The sequence below is a fragment of the Protopterus annectens genome, chromosome 4.part0, assembly GCF_019279795.1.
Source record: "Protopterus annectens isolate FY-2018-M chromosome 4.part0, PAN1.0, whole genome shotgun sequence".
Taxonomy (NCBI): Eukaryota; Metazoa; Chordata; order Ceratodontiformes; family Protopteridae; genus Protopterus; species Protopterus annectens.
The window spans coordinates 1,669,881,167-1,669,901,276 of record NC_056733.1 but is presented as its reverse complement, the minus strand read 5'-3'; positions in this window follow the sequence as shown (position 1 = coordinate 1,669,901,276).

The following is a 20,110-nucleotide window of genomic DNA, read 5'->3' as shown; positions in this document are numbered from 1 at the left end:
TTGTTGATACTGTCAATTAGGATGGCATAAGACAGTTATAAGCCAGTGTAAATGTATTCTCATGACAGTAAGCAGCGAGTACACGCAGGTAACAGACATGTACAACTCGCAGTACACTTGGAATGCCCTTCTTTGGCAATCCTGCTGATGTCACCCACCTGCAAATACACCTTTGGGACTATTATAACCCAGTAATCTCCATGGTGCCTGCTGTAACTACATAATGCTATCGTTTGTTAAACTAGTTTGGTAGGTCTTCTAATCCCAAACAGGTCAACTGTGTGTGTGTGTGTCTCTGTCTGCCAGAGACAAAAACAAATGCTTTTTAGAATATGTACACTCTTTACAATTCGCATAACCACCTTTGGCAATCCTGCTGTTGTCAACCACCAAGAAATACACCTCTGGGATGACTGAAACCCAGTAATCTCTGTAGCGCATGCTGTAACTGCATAATGCTGTAGTGTGATACACTAGCTAGGTAGGGGTTCTATTCCAAGAAATGGCAGGAGTGTGTGTGTGTTTGACAGTCAGAGCTGGTGTGGAGGTGGCTGTGAGTGTCTAACCACTGGACATGTTGGAGAGTGGATTTTGTAGTTTTGCTATATGGTCTCCATATTATACGTCACAATGTCCACCTCATGAGAAGTACAGATGTCAGTCAGCCAAGGGACTGTGTTAGCAAGCCATACCCCTACATCTGGCAAAAGGCCTGGTGAACAAAGTATGCAACCCTACTATTACCCGGAATACGTTCTGAACCCATGTGTCATACACAAACACACTTGCCTAGAATATCCTGCTATGTTGCAAGTTCTCTGTACATTGATGGCAAATAGTAGGCATGGTGTGATTGCATTGGGCTGCAGAGGGCATGGTACCCTGTACAGCAGTACAATAGGCACATAATTGCAGACAATGTGCCTTCACTATGTTCCCCACTGGATGCCTGCAACATATGTGTTGCCATCAAATGTGATCCACAGAGGCCATACAATGCCTTACACATGTGCCCTGTATGGACCGATGCCACTGACACCAGGGAATACCTGTATCATGCTATCAATGCAGGTGCAGGGTCAACCTGCTGTCTATAAGCAGGTCCTGCCACACCAGGCCAGTATTGGCATATCAGAGGATAACAGTCTGTGTACACAACATGTGCCAGCCAAACCAGGTACACCTGTACATGCCACTGTACATTACTGTGGGATGTGCACATCCCAGGCAATGTCCATGTCAAGGACTATCAAACACAGACATGGCATGCATTGCAAAGCTATGGCCATACACAATGGTAACCAGGATGTCAGGACAGTTCATACAATACCCATCTGTGTGGGACATTGCAGACACTACACCCCTGTACCACACTGCACACCATTGTCGGGTGGCGTGATGCCAAGGATTACCCCTCACCCAGCCTTGTACAGCCATCTTGCACAGCCAACCACTACACACCCATGAAGCAATGCACACATGCATGTCAGTACTGGTATCTTGTGTCTGCATGTGGGGTATGATGCTCCCAACCACAGTCACTCCCAGTATTACTCCCATTGGCATACCGATAGCTGTCAAACATGTTCCCATGCCTAGTCCATAGAACCTCCGGATATCCCTTGTGGTGCATGTAGTACCTGTGCATTACTGCAGTGTGGCAAACTAAGTAGTTTGGAAGTGTATTTGTGGGCCTGGCAAAGATTGTCAATGTGAGTCCATTAGAGAGTGTGGTTGTGTTGACAATGACATCCATTCATGTGGACATCCATGTGTGCTACACCTAATGTATGTCTGCTATATCTCTGTTGCAGATGTCGCTCACCAGCACACATATATGTTCTTACAGCACACTAACATGTCAGCTTTGTGGCACATGGAGTAACTGCATGCACTTGTAATAGTAATGACTAGTCAGTCATGGGTTTGAATCCCAGTACTGGTAGGTGTGTGACAGACGATGCTTAAGTTTTAATCCATTTGGGGGCATTGGTGAAAATTCTAATGTTTCCTTTTCTCAAGAGATACAGGACAACATTGATAGCTTTGAAAAATAGATCTTCCATGAAACACGTTGTCATTTTAATCTCTTGGGTCTAATAAGATACATTGAATTGAACTTTGCCCCTTGAGGTTTAAGAGCCTTTAAAGTCCAGCCACCCCGTTTGATATAGCGGACAGCACTGATGCAGCATTTAAAGATCATTGGTTAGCTGCAGCACATATTTGTGCTATGGAATGGGTAAATATCCTTGTGGAAAGGGAACAGTCACTTCATGCAAAATTAAAAAATTATCTAAATGTGATGCACACACAATTGTTGAACCAAGTAGGTGATTCTAAAGTTAGTGACATCTTTAAGAATTTAAAAGATAAGTTGAACAAGTTTGAAAATGAGCAGGTTCATCTTAAGTTACATAAGATTAAAAGCGATATTCGCGATTATGGAAATGGGCGTGCCTTTCTATGGAAAAACAAGCAAAATATTCATTCAGGACAATTGGGGAAAACAGGTAATAAGAAAAAACAATTATCTGTATCTTTTGCCTCTTCGGATGGTGTAGGTTTTCCCATAGATTCAAAGGGTGAAGTCCGTGATTTTCCCCCATTGCCGCAGCACAAGAACCTGAATCTCATCAGCAGCGTTTTCGCCATAATGAAGAAGGCGCCAAAAGGGGAAATAAGAAAAAAGGAATTGGTTTCAATTCTGTGGCAGGTGAAGGACAATTTAAACAAATTTATAAATGAGGTAGATGGAACTGATTGTATTTCTCTGAATAATACTGATGTTAATTCTAATTCTATAGATGTCTCTAATGTGGTTAATTTATCTGGATGCACCCTTACGGATGAACAAATTGCTGTTCTCTGGCTTGGTTTAAAGATTGTACCTACTGTTACACCTAGGTTACATGTAGATAAACAGGAAATTTTTAAACTAGTTAGGAAACTGCATTTAAAATATTATTTTGCACAAGGGGATCAGCAGTTAATAAATAATGTCTTTGAATGTAGTCTTGAAACTGATAATAATGATGATAGTTTCTTTTCATGTTTATCTGACAATTTGAACATCAGTGCTTCTCCAAATGCTTATTCACTGCTGGATACTACTGGCATTGATTTTCGCAGTCAGTTTATACCTCCCTATATTAATAGTACTGTGATACATTTTTCAGAAATGGTGAATTTGTCTATACAAGAACTTGTTGAAGAATATACTCATACTTCTTGGCGATATAATATGACTAAAAATGATAGGCTTGCTCTTAATAATCTTGTTAATAGAAGTGACTTAATTAATAAGCCTTCTGATAAAGGTAATAAAATAGTGGTGCTTCATTATACACAATAATATAATATGTGTATGCAAGATTTAACTGATGTATCTACTTATGAAACGTGAAACTGTCGAATATTTGAATGCTATAAAAGATTTTACAGTATTAATTGAAAAGGGTGTACGTTTGGGATATTTTTCTAAAAAGGAATTAGATACTAAATCTAATTTTGATAATTGTAAGTTAGCTACTTTTTATTGTCTTTCTAAGCTGCATAAAAATCTCACTAATCCTCCTGGCTGCCCTATTGTTTCTGCTGTTAATTATTTTCTGCATAATGTAGGAATTGTGATACATGATTTTTCGCAACTTTATGTGGAAAGAATCGATTCCTGTATTAAAGATTCATTTGACTTTATTAAAAAAAATATCTAACATTTCCTGGACTCAGAATATGTTTTGGGTTACCATGGATGTAGCCAGCTTATATACTAACATTAGGCATAAGGATGGAGTCAAAGTCTTGCAATATTTTCTTGAGGATAGTCCAACTTCACATTATATTATTGATTTAACTTATTTTTGCCTACTTCATAACTATTTTAGTTTTGATGAGGTCATTTATCATCAGTTAAGAGGTACAGCCATGGGGGCACCATTTGCTCACAAGTATGCTAACCTTTTTATGGCAAAATGACTATATATATATATATATATATATATATATATATATATATATATATATACATGAATGTATTTGTACAACAACATGTGTTATTTTATTTCCAATATATTGATGATTTGATTTTTATATGTAATGGGGGACGAAATGAAGTACCATTGTTTTTTTTTTCAGAAATAAATGATAATGTATATAACATAAAGTTTGATGGTCTACAATGTGGAATAGAGGTTAATTTCCTAGACATTCATTTATCAGGAATGAAGGATGGCTCCATTGCTACTGCAGTTCATCGGAAGTTTGAGGATGGCAATCAGTACTTGTTTGGGACTAGTTGCCATCCGATTCACACATTACAGTTGTTGCCCTATGGGGAAATGATTAGATTGTCCAGGCTTTGTAATGATAATTTGGATTTGGAGAAACAAATTAATCAATCATTACTTATGTTCTTACGGAGAGGATACAATGAAAATTTAATCCATGAATCCATTGATGAATTAATACAATTTAATTTGAATAAAGATGGTGTTGATAGCAGAAATATAATTATTAATGTGAATAATATTAATTTTAGGGCTAGATTAGTGAAGAAAGTTAATAAAGAAAAAATATTTTTTGTAACAACTTTTAACATATTAAGCATTAAGATTTGAGAATTAGTGAAGCACTTTTGGAAATTCTTACAAAGAGATGAATTGTTACATAGAATTATTTCTGATTTATGTAGCTTATAGGAGAGGATAGAATTTGGGGGATAAATTAGTTAAAGCATATTATATTGCGCCAGTAATGAGGCCCTCTATTTCTTTATCAACTTATGGTACTATACCATGTGATAATTGTAATGTATGTCCCTTTATTAAATTTTGTTTTCCAAGGATCAATGGAAAAATGTTGAAACCACATGGTTGTTTTACGTGCCATACAGTGGGTGTAATTTATTGTCTTAGGTGTCCCTGCAACCTTTTCTATATTGGGGAAACTAAGAAATGTAGAATTAGGTTGCAGGAACATATTAGAGACATAAAGAAGGGGACATTGGAAAGTCCTATAGTATCCCACTTTAAAGAGAAACATAATGGGAATGCTAATTTACTGCAAGCTACTATCTTAGAAGAAGTATTTATTAAGAAGGGGATGAAAGATTAATTAAAAATATTTTACTTTATAAAGAAACAGCATTTATACTGAAATTTGATACACTGACACCAATGGATCTAAATAGAGAAGTCAATTGGAGAAGTTTACTTTAAGAGTTTAAGGTATATGTTTTATTAATTGATTGATTGTTTGTTGTATTTAATTGAATGATTGTTTGATGTATAAATATGGGAGTGTGTTTTTGTCAAATTTGTACTCTTTGAAGGGTATAGTGGCCGAGGTGCTAAGACAGACAACTATAAATTTTATTGGTTTGGAATCCTTTGTCAAGGTTCGGAATATTATCTGTTTTTTTTTCTGGTTTACTGTTGGTTGTGATGCTTAAGTATTAGTCTCCGAGCCCTTCTCTGATGTACTTTCCCTCTGTCTGTCCCTCCCACACACTCTCTGGTGGATGTGGAGTTGTACACCTGCTCAGCAGCAGCTTTTGTTTTGTAAGTGATGGTCATGATCAGGCGATGGCCTCTGCACCTATTGCAGTCCTTCTCTAGCTGACTGCATGTGGAACAGCTGTGATGATGTTCCCATAGCCAATCACATGGAAACACAGTACAGTATCTAGGAACATCATGTTGATGTTTGCCCATGACAGTCGCTGTGAGTGGTACCTGGATATGGTGTTTGGTAAATGGCATCACAGATGATATCTGGATGTTCCTCAAACAACATACACAGTGGGAAATAGCCTAAAGACAGGAGGATGATGTGCCAGACATGACTACAGCATGTAAGTGTAGCTATGCTTCATTGAGACTACTGCTTGTTTAACAAGTTGTGTGTGATAATGGCTATTCTGCATGTTTTAAAACTGACAAGACAGTGCTCTGTTTGTGAGGGCCCCCCATCTGTAGGGCCATCTGAGGACTAGTCAGTGTGTGGAACCATTTGTTTCCTGTGTTACTAACTAAAACAGACATCTGTGAACTGCAGGAGCATAGTGTGAGGATTGCAGTCAGTACATGGTGATAGTGATGAGTTACTGCCATCGCATCCCTGATTGGACATATGTCACATGAAACAGTGGTATGACAGACACTGTCTGGGGTTCTCAGTGACATGCCAATAATGGGTCACTGTTCATAGCTGCAGTCACAAGTCTTCTACACTTTGTACAGATGTCATGCTCTATATATGCATGTGTTGTGCTCCCTCTGCAAATATATACCATCTGTTGTGTTGGGTTGATGGTCATATCTATGCATGCTGTTATAAGTAATCCTGAATGCTGTTGACTATTACTAAGCCATATCTGTGTTTAAACTGCAACACCATAGGCTGTATGGGTTTGTAGGTCCCAGCAGAACCTCCTGTCCCACTTCAGCTGGCCATGGCACTGGGCACCAGCACATCTGGGGCTCAGTCTTGGACCTCCACCTCTGTTGGCTCTGCACCACTGAGGATGGGGCTTGTCACCCCTGGGAGCAAGTCCAGACAGGAACATGTCCACTTTTGTACAGTCCCGGACGTGGTGCGTAGGGGGCTCAATAAGGGGTTTTGAGGCCAGATACGCCAGCTCGAGAGTGTCACATTTACAAGATGAGGCTGCCCCTCCTAGACAGCCCCAAGCACTGCCACCTTTGCAACTGTTTTGGTGCAGTGGTGACTGCCAATAGGTGGGGACCTCCATCCCGCTGTTTCCATCTGGGGGCTCATGGGCTTGTGACTGCCAAACACCCCTCCCCGTCTGAGTTGTATCTCCCCACATGTGTCATATACAGACCCTGCATGCTGTCTTGTCTGTCATCCTACCCTACCTATCCTCCACGAGCATACCTACTCTCCTTCCCCCACATCCCACTCTCACCCTGCGGAAACAAAAGGCCAATCGGTTCCTAGAACAACATTTGCCCCATATATAGCTGTCTATTTCACACACGTGTCCACTGGACACATGGAACCCTTTTAACATGCATCACAACATACTCCAGTTATCCTCACTCCTGTTTCTCAGGCACACGATCCTAGTATGCACATGACTCCTAAAAGTTCCAGGTACACATGATGCGGATGACTCCATTGTACACACAACAGTACCAGTCCCTCTATGGTTACCCCATTCACCTTTATCATGATGATGATGTCACACAAAGCACCTTGCAACAGTACTGTTCTCACGTAATGATTGGATAGGAACTGTTGTGTTAATGTAAATAACATGCACAGAGTGATGCATTTGGCCAATGTACAAATGTTTGCGTGTATTAATAACACATGTCTGTCTGAGGGAGTCTTGATATTACATAGGACAACACCACTGCATAATACAGGCATTGCTGCTATTTCAGTTTTCATTCCTTTGTAATGCTTTGTTGTCACATGGGATGTTCTTGATATATCTATATATATGTATGTATCTATATCTGGACGTAAACACGCACACATACATCTACATGTTGGAATACATTTCCTATACTGTTGAATGATTGTGCTGGATGATATGTTTGTGATAAGATCTGATGTCTGTATATCTGCCATGGCTTAGTGGTAAATCACAATTGCAGTGTGTGCAGGGTCATGGTTTTGAGCCTTGCAGAAGCCATTTATTTTGTTGCTAGGCAGAACAAAGCCGTTGAATACGGAGTGATTAAGGCAAATTAAAGCAGTTGTGAGCAGGTGTGCATGGGTTTGTGCAGAGCTAAGCAACGCTAACCTCCGGTTACAGTTTCTTATACTCAGTAATCCTCTACATCGCTTTGCCAGTGTAATACTCGAATACTGGCAGCCAAACAGGCTTACACCTGCTTGCTCCTGCACTTGCAAATGCACTGCATTTGGAGTTTGCATCTGATACTCACACCCCTGGGTGGGAATGAAGACTACGATATTACCTTGTGATGCCTATTACATTGGATTACATGCTTACAGTATCGGGAATGGCTTCCCATTAGGAGACAGCATGCCGTTCAACTGTATGGAACCCCCTGCCTGTCCAGAGTTTGATTCATATTATTGGTGTGTTCCTCTTACAATCTGCACCTGTCTATCTAATACATGTGAACTGACACTCTTCAATACAAACAAGTAATTAGGTTTTGGAACCCATATCCTTCAGCCGAGTCATGCTACTGCATACCTAATATTCTATCATCTTTCTAAGGTTGTCAGTGGAATATGTGTTTTTTGTCCCTTTCAGACCTCTCATACGATTGGGAAAAATACAAACTGAATCAGGGACACGGCATAACAACATCAGGGGCACATTTAAATTATTGGTGCTATTAACCTGACACATTGACAGACTAAGAGCATATGGATTCATACACATTTTCTGAGGTAAATGATGTTTATAACTCTTAATTGTTGTCATTATTCATTATGTGTAATTCACCAGCTTTCCTCCAAATGTCACTAGTTTTGGGAGGGATTAAGTAAGACAGAGTTAGAAATTGAGTCGAAATCAGGGATGTCCATGGAAATCAGGGACAGTTCAGAGGTATGGTCCCTATTTGTTCCCCCCAATGGTTTATTTCCTGTCCAGCAGATTTGCTCGTAGGGGTTGGGAGGTATGGGCATCAGCTATGCCCATTTCGGAATATTACTTACATCCCCGGGGTGGTCCTAATACAACTGCTCCAGCCAACACCTGCATGCCTAGGCCCAAAATTGATAACCCATAGTTCCCCAACCTGCCATTCCTCTACAGCACACATCCTTACTGTGGGTGCAGGTGGGGTATAAACACACCACTACACACTGCCCACTCTCCCCATGTCGGGACACGTTGTACATTGTGTCAACCCAAGGGTTATCAGGCTTGCACAACCTACTGGTCCGTGTACATCTACAATCTGGTTTAAAGAATCATTACCGGGACTGCCTCAGATGATTACTAATTTTTGGTGTCCCAGAAGGGACATCAATGTCAATGTTTCAAGATTAGACCTGGCAGGTCTCTCCCACTGGTAGTATTCTGCTGGTGGTCTGGGAAGCAGTGGTGTGTTTACTTTTATTCTGTGTCTGTATCTCTCAACGGCCTAGCTGGGGAGGGTGGGGGTGGGGTTGATGCTACTTGTTACACATTTGTTTATTGGACCCCTCACCCCCATATGCACGGCCTGTAAACATATGTAACTTGTAACTGCTGTATCATATACTAACTATATATATATATATATATATATATATATATATATACATTACTATATACAGATGTGTCTGTATATATATATATATATATATATATATTGTACTGTATAAATATATATATATATATATATATATATATATATATATATATATATATATATATATATATATATATATATATGTAGATATATATATATATATATATATATATATATATATATATATATAAAAACATATGGGTCTATGGGCATCTATATATGTGGGTATGTATCTGTATGCTGTCTCTGTATGTATGCATTTGTACTACGGAGAGGGATAGGCTTATCTCTATGTCACTATGTGTAGATATACACACACATAACTCTACATATATACATATACATCTAGTTATTCCGCTCTTTGCCATATAGATTACACTTTGCTGCAGTGAGACTCGTAATGGGTGTGGCTGCTTGTTGGGCGATGCTTTTGCCCAATAAACACATTCGCTTACATCCCTAGGGCTGTCCATATAGGCCCACATCAGCCAACACTTGCACAACTAGACTCATAAATAGCTACTCATAGTTCCCCCACCCGCACCTCCTCAACAGCACCCATCTTTACTCTGGGTTCTGTTCGATTCTAGACACACCACTACACACTGCTCCACTCTCCACTTCACAGGACCCATTTCATACAATTGTCTCAACCCATGGATCATCAGGCTTTCCCACCCTTGTTTTCCGAGTATATATACACCCCAGCCAGAATGTTCGGTCTATCACCTTCTTTTGGTCTTGCCAATTTCTGGGGTGTCCTGCCAGGGATGCTCCTGTCTGTGTTCCAAGACTAGAATTCATGGGTGCACTGTGAACCCCCCTGGTTGTATCCTGCCTGTGGTCTGGGGACCAGTGGACTCTTTACATTGTTTGTGTGTATGTTTCACCTGTCCGGCTGGGGGGGGTGGAAGTTCATGCTACGTGTTTCATGTTTCTTGCTTGGGCCCCTCACTTCCATTTGTCTGCCTGTGAACATATGTCATTCTTGTGTGCTGTTTCATATCATAGCTGTATATTTGTGTATATCTACACACACACACACACACACACACACACACACACACACACACACACACACACACACACACACACACACACACAGACACACACACACACACACACACACACACACACACACACACATATATATATATATATATATATATATATATATATATATATATATATATATATATATATATATATATATATATATATGTGTGTGTGTGTGTGTGTGTGTGTATATATATATATATTTTATTTTTATTTTACATTTGTTGACCGGGCTAGTCAAACTGGATATATGTCCATTTTCAGTAGAGGCCCGGGGAGATAAGCTCCAAGACAGACACGAGCAGACAAGAATGTTTTATAAATATATATATATATATATATATATATATATATGTATATATATATATATATATCTATATATAATATATATATATATATATATATATATTTATATATAGCTATATGTCTATATATATATATATATATATATATATATATATATATATATATATATTTATATGTGTGTGTGTCTGTAAAGCATTGCATACCCCGCGCAAATGGTTACTGGTGTTTATATATGCTTAAACCTGCTTACTAGTGCCTTATTCATTATGACACTGACACTTCACTCCAGTTAACTTTTAATTGATATTTTGCAGGTTATACACCAGACAGATGTCACAATATATTCATGTACAGATTACCGATGGTAAATGGTATATGATGCAGTGGGATTCGGTACAGGAATGTATGTTTGTTAGGCGGTTGCTCTAACCAATACACTATTGCTGTGGTGCTTCATTTGCATATATACCCAATATACCCATGGCTCCTGTTTCCCCAAACACACAACCCAACGCCTCCCTAACACTGCAGTCATCCATTCTCCAGTTGGATTCGCGGTGTATCCACACCACTACACATTGGTCACTCCCTACTCCTATAGACTCATCCCATCAGTTGACTCACTCCACGTATCCTCAGAACTCCCAAACTTTTAGTCCACAAACATTGGTGACATGAGCGAACAAAAGAATACTATTCACAATTTCTGGATTGTCCCACATGGGACACGCATGTGTTTATGTCAAGATTAGTCTCTATACTTCATTACAACCTTACTCCCGTTAAAATGACACTACAATAAATTAATAAGTATGACTAAGTGGTAACGCACATGTTATACATGAGATCCTAATTATGTACGTGTTCGGCATATTTCTTTTACAAGTAGACCGGTTTAGTAATTGGTGTTGCTGTAACAGGCAGATCACAGGAATGATTCCATGTGTGGGAAAGTCCTCACATTTGATTTTTTTCAGCAAAGCACTGACTTGGGACATTGTATACACTTCTGCATTTTAGCAGTTTCCTCCTATTCCTCTTACGCACAACCTATTATTCTATCTACTGTCGAGGTTTGTAAGGGCACATTCATGTTATTTATGTCTGCAAGTGGAATGAATGTGTTACAGAGAATGTACTTCTACATATTGATGTCTGCATGTGTGTATGCATATGTACTTATAACAAGCTCGCTGACCTCCACAGGGTGGTCCAATTAGAACCAGCCAATCCAACCCTGGCATGATTGGCTCCATAAATTCATACCCATAGTTCCTCCACCTCACCCATGTTAAACATACACGCATACCATCCATTGTCCACTTATTATCACAGCCATGACACACCTCCACACATTGCCCTTTCCTGAGCTTTAGGGGCCCTACATGTATGTTGTCTCAACCCATGTATTCTCAGGATCTCCCACCATTTAGCTCTTGAACATACCTGCCCTTGCTTGTGTAATTGTCGGATGGCCAAATGGTCTATCAATTTTTGGGTAGTCCCACCAGGGACTACCCTCTGTGTGTAAAGTAGACTTAGCAGATCAACAATGTTACTCCCACTGGTAATATCCTGCCTGTGGTGTGAGTAGCAGTGCATTGCTCACTCCTGCCCAGCTGGATATGACATACATTGACAGCGCTATATAATACTACGGTTGCTGTTGATTCCCTTCTCATTCCTTTTGTATGCTTTATAGTTACATCGTTCTTTCTTCATAGATAGCTATACATATATATATATATATATATATATATATATAGAGATATATATATATATATATATATATATATATATATATATATATATATATATATATATATATATATATATATATATATAGATATATATATATATATATATATATATATATATATATATATATATATATATATACATATATATACATATTTATTTTATATATTATATATCTGTATATACTTATATACATTTCCTATGCTGGGCACTGCTTAGACCCGTGTAAGTGCACTCAGACTTGCTTACTTGTACTTATATGTGTTTACTGCTGCTTATTTGTGCTTGCACCTGCTTACTAGTACCTTATTCATTATGACAGTGCCACTTTGCTTGAATGATATTTAAGTTAAATATCTCATGCGATACTCTTATGTTGGTTTTACAGCGAAACGACATTCATTCCACATGGAAAATGATATGTGCTATTGTTGGGTTCGAACCTTGAATGCATGTTCGTTAGGCAGATGCTCTAAACACTACACTATTGACATTACATTGATTCCACAAGTTTTTCTCTATTTGAATGAATATGACGTGTAAGCTACGCTCGACAGAGGACAGCGACGAGCAAACACGCAGCACTTTTCTTACACCTTCGATATTGTAGCAATTCAAATGTATAATAGGGACATAGGGAATCTAACTGTGAAAGTTCTAGGGACAGGGCTCAACATTCACCTACATACTTGTGTGTTTACTACTTCAATTTTATTTCACTGTTCGTGGACACTCTTGTATGCTTAGCATACATTTTGGTATCCATTGGCACTGAATTACTGACTTACTAGTAGGCATAGTAGGTTTTGCAACTGTTGGGGCATGTTTACACCTCTGTAGAGCACTTGTATACACCCCCCGCACTCACACACGTTTCCTGTGCACGCCGAGGGTGTGGTGGCGTGCCCTCATACATATTCATATGGCACTGCTGTGCCATCTCGGCGCAAGGCTAAAACCGTCCTTGCTCCGAGCTTCTTGAATCCCGGGGATTTTTTCATAGAAATTGCTCAAGGCTTCCTAGTGTTGTCATTTTGCAAATAATGCTTGACTGTTTTATACATATAAAATAAGGAGAAACACCCACTGTCTTAAAAATATCAGGATTGCCATGAAACACTTTCCAGTTCTGACTGATGATGTCCTTAATGCTTCCATCATCCACTGTCATGTGTAAGATAAAGCTATTAGTACATTTTTTATCATTCTTATCATTAACAGTTTTTTCTGGCATACCCCACCCCCTCCACTAGAATCGGAGGAAAAACATCTGATCTCTTCTGTTTGATTTCATCATCAGTACCTTCTAACAGGTGTAATTGGGTGGCCATGGTGGTGCAGCGGTTAGTGTTGCCACCTCACGTCCAGAAGTTCTCTAGTTCGATCCTTGGCTGGGTTGCCTTCTGAGCAGAGTCTGCATGTCCTCCCTGTGGTCACGTGGGTTTCCTCCAGGTGCTCCAGTTTCCTCCCAAAGACATGCTGTAGATGAATTGGACACTCTAAATTGGTCCTAGGTGTGAGTGTGTGCATGCATGTGCCTTCTGTGGAAGGTTGGGTGCTGGGCTGGCAACTTGGCACTGTAAAACTCCACTGCCAATCATGAGCAGACAAGTGATCTGCTGTGGCGACCCCTAACTGCGGAAAGCCAGAAGAAGAAAAAACTTCTAACAGGTGTAATTCATATCCTGTAGCAATGAACATGCCAATAATTTCCTTTAAAGCCTCTAGAAAGATGTCCTGATCAGTGGTAATCCATGAAGCCATAATAATCTGACCCCTGGGAATGATTTTCCTTCATATAAATGGGTATGCACTTAAATAGTTAAAATTATTGTTGGAAAAACAAGGTTTCCTGTAAATTTTACTGGAAAAATGTGTTTAACTCCTCGTCCTAACTGAATGTGGCATCCAAAAAAAAGGTAACCTAAACCACCTAAAGTAAAGGTTAAAAAATGTACACTACTGTTGACATCCTGAATAAATTGCTTAATTTCATCAGTGACTGCATCAGTGATGAAAAACAAGTCATCCACAATGTTTATGTACATTTTAATATGTTCTATAAAAATAGAATCAGTTTAACTATTTGCATTTCCCAGCACCTCATAATGATGTTAGCAAAAGAGAACAAAACTGAGTTGGAAAGTCTTTTTGCCAATTAATCTAACCCTTTTGGATCTATGGGCTCTAATGTTATATGTTCCAGTAGTGAGTCCAATGGGTCCAACATACAGGACACTAAAGAGTTTTGTCAAAAATATGGGTGAATACCAAAGTTTTATTGTGTGAAAACATTTACTTTTTAGAGTGTATACATTTTTAAAATAGTTCCCAAACGTTTAAGAGTATATAAATTCCTGAATAGGTTTATTACAGAAGATCTATTTTATCTTGACTTGCTGGAGCTTTTTAATGACATGGGTCTGCAGTTACTTAAAAAGCTGGTTGCCGATAATGAAATTTTTATGCAGACCTTGAAAAATGAAATCAAGTTATTGGATTCTCAAATATCAAAACAGTTGTTGCAGTGATGTCTGAAAAGCTTGCAATCTAGGACACATCTCGTTCATCGGATGAGGCTCAAGTCCACTAATCAGGGGTCATCTTCGAAAACAGGGGGATGTCCCAATCAAGGCAGATGATGACCATGGAAGAGGAACTATTAGTCCTGGATGAAATTTTTTTTCTGGTCATTGCCAAATGCTTGTGGACAATATTTATAAATTTAGAAATGAGAATTTATGATTCTGTGCAAAATTTTGACTTTTGTTCCAACTAAATGAGCAAACATTGGTCATACTTAGATTTGAAGTTATTCTACAGGAAGCTAAATTTAGCTTACATTTTTCAAGATGCAGAGATTCAAGCATGTTGTCCTTTTAACAAACCTAGTTGTTTTAATCCTGCTTTGCAACATATTATTTCTGCCTTTTATGATATGTGCGAGCACAATGTTTTACATATGACTAATAATAAAGTTCTTAGAAGTTTACTTGAATTGAATAAACAAGAAAAGATAGCATTGTCTGCGAGTTCTAGGGTTGATTTAAGATACATGAAATCTGATAAAGGGAGCGGGCTCGTTATCATGTATCAAGTTGTTTATGTTCAAGAAACTGAAAAAATGCTTGCTAATGCAAATAATTGTCAGTGTGTTTCTTTAGTAGAGATTAATTCAAGGTATTAATATATACACAATATTTTATTAGATCTATTAAATAATGGTTCCATTCCTCCTGAATGTTTGCAATTTCTTGCTGTGGATAATCCTAGGACAGCAGTTATGTTTGGTAGTCCCAATCTTTACAGTCAAGTTTTCCCTTAGTCTTTTAGACCTATAGTCTCTGTAGGAGGGAGTATTACAGAATGTATTTCATTGTTTTTGGATTATTTTTTTAACCTGCCTTGCACAAATGTTGGACAGTCATGTTAAAGATTCTTGGGTTGTTTTGGATTGTTTAAGACACTTTTCTACTAAAACTATTTGTATTACACTTTATTAAGTCTCTATATAGCTGCATCCCCATAACTGAAGGTTTGGAATATTTAAGAATTTTTGTATTAATTTTAGAAGTGGCACCATCAGTAGCATTTGTGAATAGATGGAAGTAATGCTGGAGAATAATTTCTTCATTTTTAATGGCAAGTACTGGCAACAAAAGAAGGGGTTTGACATGGTGGCCACTATGGCATGCTCTTTAGCTAACATTATTATGCGATGGTGGGAAATCCAAATACATAAACTGATTCCATTTTTCATGGCACATATTAAAATGTACATAAAAAATGTGGATGACTCGTTTTTCATGACTGATGCATACACTGATGAAATTAAGAGGTTTATTCAGGATGTCAATGATGGTGTACAATTTTTAACCTTCACTTCAGGTGGTTTAGGTATGAGAGAACTTTTTTAATATCACAATCAGTTAGGATAAAGGATTAAAGAAAATTTCCAGCAAAACTTACAGGAAATCTTGTTTTTCAAACAATAGTTTGCACTATTTAAATGCACACCCCATTTATATGAAGAAAAACATTCCCAGGGGTCAGATGATTACAGCTTCTCATATTATCACTGACGAAGACATCTTTCTAGAGTCTTTAAAGGATATTATTGGCATGCTCATTATTAGAGGATATGAATTAGACCTGTTAGAATGTACTGCTGATAGAATCATACAGAAGAGAACAGAAGTTTTTCCTCCAATTCTAATGGGGGGTATCCCAGAAAAAACAGTTAATAATAAGAATGTTAAAACATTTACTAAGTGTTACTCATGAAAGAGGATGATGGTTGTATTAGGAACATCATCAATTGGAATTGGAAAGTGTTTCATGGCAATCCTGATGTTTTTAAGGCAGAGGGTGTTTCTCCTAATTTTGTATGTAGAAAGTCTAAGTCCATCAAGCATTATTTGCAAAATGACAACACTAGGAAGCCTGAAGCAATTTCTATGAAAAAACATGGACTGTTTAATAGTGGGTTTTGCAGTGTTTGTAGCTATATCTGGGAAGGACCATCTATCACACGTTCTCACATGGCTAGGAGCATTAGTATTAATACCCATTATGACTGCAACTCCACAGGTCTGTTATACATTGCTATTTGCTCGCATTGTGAGGCTTTCTATATTGGGTTGACCACCAGGAAGATACTAACAAGGATCAAAGAGCATCTATATGTGATTAGATCTAAGGACAAAAATATTACACTTTACAGACATTCTTTAGTTTGTATTTCCTTTAAAAAAATATTTTTTCTGTTCTTGAACATTTGTCTGAAGATTATAGGGGTGACAACTATAAAACACAGTTGTTAAAAAGGGAAACATGGTAGCAATTGATAATGCAATCTGACAAATATTTCAGGCTCAGTGGCATTATATGTATTAAATGCTATTAATGACTTATTTATGTAATGTCACTTTGTTATTTATTGTTATACTAATTGTTTAATTGATTAATTGGTAGACTTATTTTTGTATAAAAGTAACTAGATATTGGTATGGTTTTATTCTGTAGAAGTCCTTTGGACAAAATGCTCAGTAATAAAACTTAAAGTTTTAATTGTTGTTTCTTCCTGGTTGCTTGTTTATTGGTGTTTTTGATTCATCTATTGGTTTTTAATGTGGTGAGTTTCTATACATACCATACACAGAGTTTGGCTTCATTTTTTAGTTCCATTTGTAAGCATACATATATCCCCATATTGCATTTTACATTTGAAACTCAGAAATACTGATCTCAAATTTCTAGTGATATTGCAAATAAGTAAAGACTGTTTATAAAAATCTGAAAAGGAACTGGAACAGATGCAATGATTGTCATTTATTGGATAGAGAGTCCTAATAGTTTTCCTTATTTGTATAATGTACTCTGCCACAGATGCAGCCGTGGTCATTCTGTTTTTTTTTTTCCAACTACTGTTTGGATCGCTTTTTTGTGTGTTTGTAATAAAGAAGATTCGTCTTGAATTAGCTTGTGCTTTCTTATGTTAATTAATGGATTTATACTTTAGAAAGTTTACAAAGAAAGTGCTTCTACTACCTGTTATTAGGTGGGATAGTCACAGTATGTTTTTTATTAGGTGCCTGAACTCTAAGGCAATCTAGGGAATCTTAGATGTTCTGCACAGAGAAGTTTCCTCATTATTTGTTGCTGGACCCAGTATGTTGACATACTGGCTTTGTGAGACTTTGAGGGACACCAAGGAGACTGTTTGTTTTCATTTATTGAAAAGACATTCCTAATAATTTCCTTATTCATGTAATGTACTCTGACATAGATACAGCAGTCATCATTTATTAGCTAGACATTCCTAATAATTTTCCTTATTCATGTAATGTACTCTGACACAGATGCAGCAGTCATCATTTATTAGATAGACATTCCTAATAGTTTCTCTTATATGTATACTGTACTCTGACACAAATGCAGTGACTGCCATTTATTGGATTGACATTCCTAATAGTTTTCCTTCTTTGTGTAATGTACTCTGACAAGGGTGCAGTGACCATCATTTATTGGATAGACATTCCTAATAGTTTTCCTTATTTTTGTAATGTACTCTGACCTAAGAGTAATCGTCTTAGCCATATTTGGCTCAAAACAGGCATAGCCATGAAGGCCCACATTAATACCTGAGCCTTATTAATTGTCAGCTTATTGCATGCAGCACCTTCATCTTGCAATTTGTTCTTTTCTACCAATGCTGATATTCATACTGGAGAAGATAAACCCCCACTTCACCTAATTCACATAGTGATAATCTAAGAATCACATAAGGCTATCTAATTCTGCTCTGAGGTATATTGGTAGAAAAGAAGATCACCTTCTTCGGTACTCTGTAAACTGAATAAATGGGCCCATTTGCTCAAATTTCAGATACATAACTGAACTATATAGGATCACAGATTCACAGATATTAGGCTAACAACAACCAGGGCCTTTATAAGCCTAGTTGCCCAACCCAACTATTTGTGCCCTCATGTAACATGTGTGTCTATTTGGAGGGGTAATGTTAGCTATGAGGCTGCTAAAGGTTTAGTGGGGGTTTATGCATATTATAGTATTATATTTACTGTCAACCTCTGTCTATCTAAGACATGGGGAGAGGACCAGGGTTGAATTTTTGATTTGCCATCTAATGGTCAATGGTATGTTTGTATGTACCTTAGTTCTGATCAAGTGGACTAATGGGTAGAGGATCATAGCCCTAAACCTCAATTCATACAATAGAATGCTTTTGTTGTCTTATCAATTTTGGTTTTAAATACCCTCTTCCTCTCTCTGTTTCACCAAACATATATTTTTATTAAATATTATGCTTAACTATAGCTTCCGTGTCAATAGATGAGTATTTTATGGCCAATGTTACAACTAGTTGGTTACAAGTGGCAGAGATATTAACTCAGAAATTCCTATTTCTCATAGAAAATCATTGCTAGCATTGTCTCTTTTATACCTCTTGCAGTGATTTATCAACTTTTCTTTGCATTTGTCCTTGGTTGTATGACTATGGGACAATTATACAAACACTCATACATATACATACATACAAGCACATAAGCACAAATACCCACACACACACACACACACACACACACACACACACACACACACACACACACACACACGCACACACACACACACACACACACACACACACACACACACATACACACACACAAAGTCTGTATACATATATATATATATATATATATATATATATATATATATATATATATATAAAACACACATAAGTTTAGTAGGAAAGACTGAATGCACCTGACATTTTTTGAAAAATTTCCACATCAAAAAGATGAAAACACTGATGCTGATGTTGACATGTCAGCATAAATGTGCCAAGAAACACACATAAGTTTAGTAGGAAAGATTGAATGCACCTGACATTTTTTTTGAAAAATTTCCACATCAAAAAGATGAAAACGCTGATGCTGATGTTGATGTTGAAATGTCAGCATGAATGTGCCAAGAAAAATCCTCAGAACATGAAAATTAAAAACAAAATTAAAAAAAAACATTGTTTTTTGCTATAAGGCAAGCCTCCCTGCACTCCCAGGTGGGGGATTGTGCCCCCATACCCCCAGCTAATTATATAATTTCAAGATTGTACTGACATGGTATAAGGGTATTTCCCCCAGCCCTGGGAACTGTGTGATCTCAGATACCTGTCAACTAGCTGCTTAGCTGATCAGAAGTGGACAACTAAACAG